General features: G+C 38.0%; 1 pseudogene; it reads left to right on the forward strand.

The window, feature by feature from the left end:
* The first annotated feature begins 5,477 nt into the window (after positions 1-5,477).
* LOC116098482 lies at positions 5,478-6,942 on the forward strand (annotated as a pseudogene).
* The last annotated feature ends 251 nt before the right edge of the window (positions 6,943-7,193 follow it).

Raw genomic sequence — 7,193 nt, forward strand, 5'->3', positions numbered from 1 at the left:
TTAGGCCAAGGGCCAAGCTGATCGAAGAAGTTTTCTAGGGACAACCTCTCAGGTTATACTTTCTGTTGGGTTCTAAGATGGGTTTCTTGCACTGTCTTCATAAATTGGATAAAGAAATTACCACTGCATTACACTGCCACTATAGACACCAATTGTTTCCTGCTGGGATGGGTCAGACCCTCTGAACCCATGAGCCAACAGACCCTTTTCCCTTTACATGCTTCTGTTTGGTGTTCTCACTGCATTATGAGATGTCAATGAAACCATGATTCATGTTCGGAATTAGCGTGGTAGCACTGGAAGTACTGAATAAGCTGCATAACTTCATTTCCTAGTAGCCTGTCTCTTTCTTCTAAATTATGAGAAAAATAACATCTATATATTATATATACAAAACTTTATGGAAATAAATGTTCTGCATGTATGCAAATAAAATATTGTTATAAAATGAGTAGTTTGCATGACAGACAAGATTCATTAGTTGAGGTAATATCTGCCTCGAGATGGCATAACCTTAAATAAAGGGACAAGACTACTGTCAAGCAATGTAAAACATATTATGTAGAAGGAAAAGTTTTGAGATCACAACAGGGACCCTTAGGCTATAATTTGAATGACAGCAATGGGATTCAGTATCTGACTGAGCACTTTAAATTGAGTTGTCACCTGATTTGGATAAGGAACTAAATAGAAAAAAAAAAGAATGTGCATACTCCGTTGACCCATGCTTGATCAGTCAGCTACTTTACATTGCTCTCCTCAGTCCAGTCTGTACATCTGAGTTCACAACTTTGGAAAGTAGTAATAATATTTGAAGATTATTTCTTCCACACGTTACTTTTAGATATTAGACTGTTTGTGGAAACAGCACTGTACAAACACAGAGTAGGTTCTGTTTTTATGGTCCTGGATTCTGATTGGTCTTGGCACGTGCTCATTTAAAAGGAACAGATCAGTACTGGTAAACTGACTGACTTAAATGAACAAATGTTGATGTTATAAACTGCCAACCTTGTCTTCTTTGAGCAATAAAAGCATACAGTTTTTCTTCCCCACAAAGACTTTCTATAAAGCTCTAAGGTAATGGCATGGAGTAGGATTCGTTGTTCAGTAATCACACCCCAGGGAGAATGAAAGGGACACCATCCTTCTCTTTGCTTTGTAATGACCCAGGGGTGTGATTATCGTATGATAACCACACTTCCTGTCATGCCTTATTGCTTATATATTCCATGCATCATAATGAATCCTGAAGCACTCTCCAGGTTTCACAGCAAAAGCAATGACTGAAATACAAGAAGTTGCTTGCTTTTCTATGTATACACTGGTTAATGTTGTGTTTATTAAAGGCAATTATCAATGGCCACTTTTAAGTGACATTAAAGTCACAGATATTTGGGGGAATTTTGGCTTTGTGCTGTAAACCACTTTTACATTGGCTACCTGCAAAAATGTTTTTATCCCTTTGCCATAATTTTTATGACAGGTAAACTCTTCGGTCTGTATAGGCTACATTATTATGCTTCAAATTTATACGGATATAGCATACATACCATATTTCTTATGATTACATTTTAGGATGTTTTACTATGGAAACAGGAGAATGGTAACACAAAAATTAGTTTCATTTGATGTTAAAGAATAACAGTACTTACCTCATGGATTTCTATATCTTCAACTGAAACACTGGAGGCAGGGATACTGTGGAAACAGTTACATTCATTTCACATGATTAAAAATATTTTTTTCAAGTGCTAGAATTGTGATGTTACCTCTCCTTACAGTGTTGATTTTATATTACTTGAAGATACTGATTTAGTTTTGAGATTCCTCACTGCAACTGCTCATATATTCAAATTAAAAAGACTGGGGTTAATGGCAATTCCAGGGAAAGGGAGAAAGATCAGCTATGAAGGGATTTCTGAATCTAGGATGAGGCTTTAATATCATAAGACAACAAGGTAATAAACAAAGCAATTATTTTTGATGCAAGTTCCGTGATTATCACAACACAGAGTGAATATGCACCCCAGGGAGAGGTTGCTCAGTAATTTTGTGACCTTTGAGATGCACAGAGCAGTCAGCACTTACATCCCTCTATCTTTTGCTGAGAAGAAAACCTACAACATTCTGTCCTGTCACTGTAACCTAGGTGATGAAGACAGTGGCCTTTCACAGTGACCGTTGATGAGTTGATTCAATGTCTGTGTCAGCTTCAGGATCAAGCATGTTAACCTTCGGTCACTTCAAGGAAAACTGTGTCGAAAGTGACGATTATTTAGCCACCTACTGCATAAGCGGTGATGCTTCCGATTACCATAAAGGTCAAATATGCACATCTTGACTGGTGGTAATGAGTAGTTTTAAAGATGTTTTAGCCTTTTCTTAATCTTACAGTGTCACTAAGGCTTCTATTGTTATGCACCAAGGAACTTGCCTCTAATTGTACCATTTGCCCTATTCTAGCTTGTACATAGAGCCAGTAGTGTGACGTTACTCGTGATAAGCGCCTACCACATGTCTTAGTAATTATTGGCTTTCAATAAATTATATAATACGGTAACTTGAGTCTGGAAAAGCCAAAGGTTCTGAGAAGTCGAAAGCAGTATTTAAGAACCCCATGTATCAGACTCTAATAATAGCAAAGAACAAAATAGAATATAAAAGTATAAAGGCCTTTGTGAACTCATAAGCACCTTGAAAGACTCAAAATGCAGATACATGAGTGATGCATGCATATATGAGCAAAGAAGCAGCAATGCATATCCATGTGTCACATACATTTACTTTGTGTATCTTTTGAAATGCTTTTCTTTCTTATTTAGAGTACAATTTTTAGGAACAAATAAATAAACAATGCATACAAGTATTAATTTCTGAGAGGAGAAGTGATATCAGCACTTACTATGCAGAAGAAACATGGCATATGCTTCCTCTTTTAACAAACTTAAGCTCAATTGTCAGGACACCTACAAAGAACCCAACTTTAACACTGGCAAGCACAAAGACTTAAAAATACCATTACACATAGGCATACTCAATATGAGACAGATATGTAAAACATGACTTAAAACATAAATCCCAACCCCAATCTGTTGCTTCTCAATGAATTCAATAGGAGTGAAACCTTTCCACTTCTTTCTTTGTATTTCAATGTCTTCTTGAGTTTTAATAAGGGCACTAACTAACCTTCTTGATATTCTCTATTTTAATAGCTGTCAAAGTTTTCAAAATCTACTGTAGGTGAGTAAATACATGAGAAAAATCAGAAGCGGCTTGGGAAAACACAAATTGGGATGTATGACAAATTTGAAACCATACAAATGTTGTTAGTGCTCCAAGTTGCCACCAGCTTTGGTTATATTTAAAAGGTTAAAGACGGTAAGGGCACAGATGTAAGAAAGTAAGAAAAACAGGTTCTTATAAGTCATGAGACTTGTGGATTATGTTTTCGATGCTTTTCCCGTCTTAATGTCCCTAAATTATGATTAAAATACTAAGGCTAGTGGTAGAGTGATTTCCAAGCAAGATAATAAAATACGTTTAGTAGCATTAAGAGGCAATTTAGCATTTGAATACTACTGGTCTTGCAATCATTATCAAAAGTCAAACTAATTAAATATAATGTCATACATGTTAATTAAATTAACCCACAACTCCTAGCTTTCTGTTATCTATATGATTCAATCTATGTGTATTTGTATATATGTACATACAGACATATGTACACATAGACATAATTACAATTGTATTAAAAGTTCATGTTAAAGAATGTATTTGTGACTAAGATAGTACATACATTTTATACTTTGGGTCTATATTTTCTTGTTTTATGATTTAGGAGTGGCCATCAGAGGATAACTGAGGGTGAATTTCTCATTCCTCCCTGTTGGATCTTAGAAATATGACCTGTTTTTAGAGATGGCCTCAATGCTTTATCCTCTAAGCCTTTCCTGCACATTCATAGAGACTTCCAAATACAAAGCACAGTACAGTCTGATGAACTTCCATTATCTCAGAGATATGACATAGCCCTTTCATCTCTTTGGTGTTACATCTACTTTACCTTCCAAAGCTTATGCTTTACTCTGTGTATAAGTAAATTTCATTTACAAAATGAGGTGTTACCTTGGTGCAGTGCTTAATTTGTATACATGATTTGAATTGTAAGTATTCAGGAATTTGTACAGTCTTAGTTATCTATATCTATTTCTAAAATAAAAATATATAAACCCACGATTAAAATAAAACAAAACCAAGAGTAATCAGGACTTAAAAGTTATCACACCTTGATTATTTTACTGTTATTATGCTTTTGAAGTTATTTGCATAGTAGAAGCATTATATCATAATATACAACTGCATTTTTGTTTATTCATCCCTTGAATGTTCTAGTGACATTGACTATATTGTCACCTAAAATTGACACCTTAATTTAATTTAATTTAAGTATTTACACCTTCGAAATTGTTAAATACTAATGACCGGGAGCTGGTAAATTATTTTATGGACAATTTACCAATTCCTGGTCATTAGTATTTGGAGTTTACATAAAAATGGAGAGAGTGTGATATTATGTTAACTTTGACAGTGTAATATTCATAGCTGTTTGATTATAAACAGCATTATAAGATGAAACTTATCAATTGATAATCAATACTAAACTTGAATCTCTACTCATCTGCAACCATGTCTTGACTAAAGACACATAAAATTGGGAAAGTCTGTCAAAACAAGTTCATTTATTTTTATCTATAAATAAAATTTACCTATTTGCATATGTTTAGGCATTCTACTTATCAGAAAATTCAATGATTAACAGGTCCCAAGACATTAGTAGAATTAACAAACACACTCCAAATATGTCAAGAAATTTTTTCTTGAATAAACTGTAACCTAGTAGTCTTTGGGAATCAGACTAATTTTTATTAAGTTGCAGCTTAAATGTTTTCCACACTTATATTTTATGGGAAAGATCCATTGTTTCTCAGGAAAAAAAAATCACTCTTTTTGGAGAACTTTCTCTAATCCCTCTATTGTATATTCAAGAATTGATTTATAGTAACTTCTAATTTAAAATACATCCTTTGCATTTGTTTCCAGTTATCAACAATATCCTTGTATTGTTTTTTAAAAATGCCAGAAATGACTTTTAGAAGAGTAAAACATACTTTTACAGTGATAATAATATTTCTACCTATTCCATGTTTCTTTGAAGGAGGTGGCACAATTTGATGAGAAGTGTGCAGAAAGTGAACTCTAACCCTAACCCTAACCCTAAACCGATTCCTAACCCTAATCTTAACTATCAACTCTACTTTGAAATATTCCTCCCATTAAGCCATTTTGTACCTTTTTGGACTTCTCATCAAAAGCCCCTCGTTGAAGTCATACTACTCTGGTGTAACCTTTATAAGGATCCTTACACCCAGGACCCTGTGATTGGCATTGTTTTTCTCTTCACAGTGAAGTCAGAAATGTTTGATCAAAAAACTCAAATGATACAAGGACAATAAACCATATTTTAAAAACATGAGTGGTTTCTCAGCCTTAAATTCACACTGCAATGTTGATTTGTGTATAAAATCTCTCTCTCTCTCTCTCTCTCTCTCTCTCTCTCTCTCTCTCTCACTCTCTCTCTCTCTCTCTCACACACACACACACACACACACACACACACACACACACACATACCACACAGGTCTCACACTCTGCTGCCTCACACCGCTCTTCTTTCCGCTGCTCCAACGCCGAGTCCTTCGCCTAGAGCTTTGGAAAAAGAAATGGCCACACTCTTCATTGACAATGGCTCCCATTGACAATGGCTCCGATATGGGCAAAGCTGGCTTTCCTGGCAACAATGCCCCTAGGGCCCTGTTCCCTTCCATCATTGGACGCCCCCGACACCAGGGCGTCATGGTAGGCATGGGCCAGAAGGACTCCGACGTGGGCGATGAGACCCAGAGCAAGAGGGGCATCCTCACCCTGAAGTACCAGATCGAGCATGGCATTGTCACCAACTGGGATGACATGGAGAAGATCTGGCACCACACCTTCTACAATGAGCTGCGTTTGGCCCCTGAGAAGCACTCGGTGCTTCTGACCAAAGCCCCACTGAACCCTAAATAACAGAGAGAAGATGACACAGATAATGTTTGAAACCTTCAATACCCCAGCCATGTTAGTGGTCATTCAGGCGGTGCTGTCCTTATATGCATCTGGGTGCACCACTGGCATTGTCATGGACTCTGGTGATGGGGTCACACACACAGTGCCCATTTATGAGGGCTATGCCATTCCCCACGCCATCTTGCTTCTGGACTTGGCTGGCTGGGACCTGACAGACTACCTCTTTGAAGATCCTGACTGAACAGGGCTACCACTTTACCACCAACTGCTGAGAGGGAAATTGTTCATGACTTAAAGGAGAAGCTGTGCTATGTTGCCCTGGATTTTGAGCAAGAAATGGCTACTGGTGCATCATCTTCTTCCTTGGAGAAGAGGTATGAGCTACCTGCTGGGCAGGGGATCACCATCTGCAATGAGCAGTATCGGTGTCCGGAGGCACACTCTTCCAGACTTCCTTCCTGGGCATGGAATCCTGTGGCATCCACGACACCACCTTCAACTCTATCATGAAGTGTGATGTGTACATCCGCAAAGACCTGTAAGCCAACACAGTGCTGTCTGGTGGTACCACCATGTGTCCAGGCATTGCTGACAAGATGCAGAAGACCACAGGCCCTAGGACCCAGCACAACGAAGATTAAGGTCATTGCTCCCCCTGAGCACAAGTCCTCAGTCTGGATTGGAGGCTCCATCCTGGCCTCACTGTCCACTTTCCAGCAGATGTGGATCAGCAAGCAGAAGTACGATGAGTCCAGCCCCTCCATCGTCCACCGCAAAGATGGACTGAGCAGGTGCCAGGTATCTGCCGCATGAGCTGATTTTGAAGTATCCATTTGCCTCACGCTAGCCTCATGAAACTGGAATAAGCCTTGGAAAAGAAATTTGTCCTTGAAGCTTGTATCTGATGTCAGCACTGGATCATAGAACTTGTTGCTGGTTTTTGACCTTGTATTCAAGTTAACTGTTCCCTTGGTACATAGTTAATACCCTGTGCATATCTTGATTTAGTCCTTAGTTCATGGGGCTCGGTCACTTGGTGCCTGGGGAGAGCACGCTGTGGAAGA

This window comes from Mastomys coucha, unplaced genomic scaffold, assembly GCF_008632895.1.
Source record: "Mastomys coucha isolate ucsf_1 unplaced genomic scaffold, UCSF_Mcou_1 pScaffold20, whole genome shotgun sequence".
In the NCBI taxonomy this organism is placed as follows: Eukaryota; Metazoa; Chordata; class Mammalia; order Rodentia; family Muridae; genus Mastomys; species Mastomys coucha.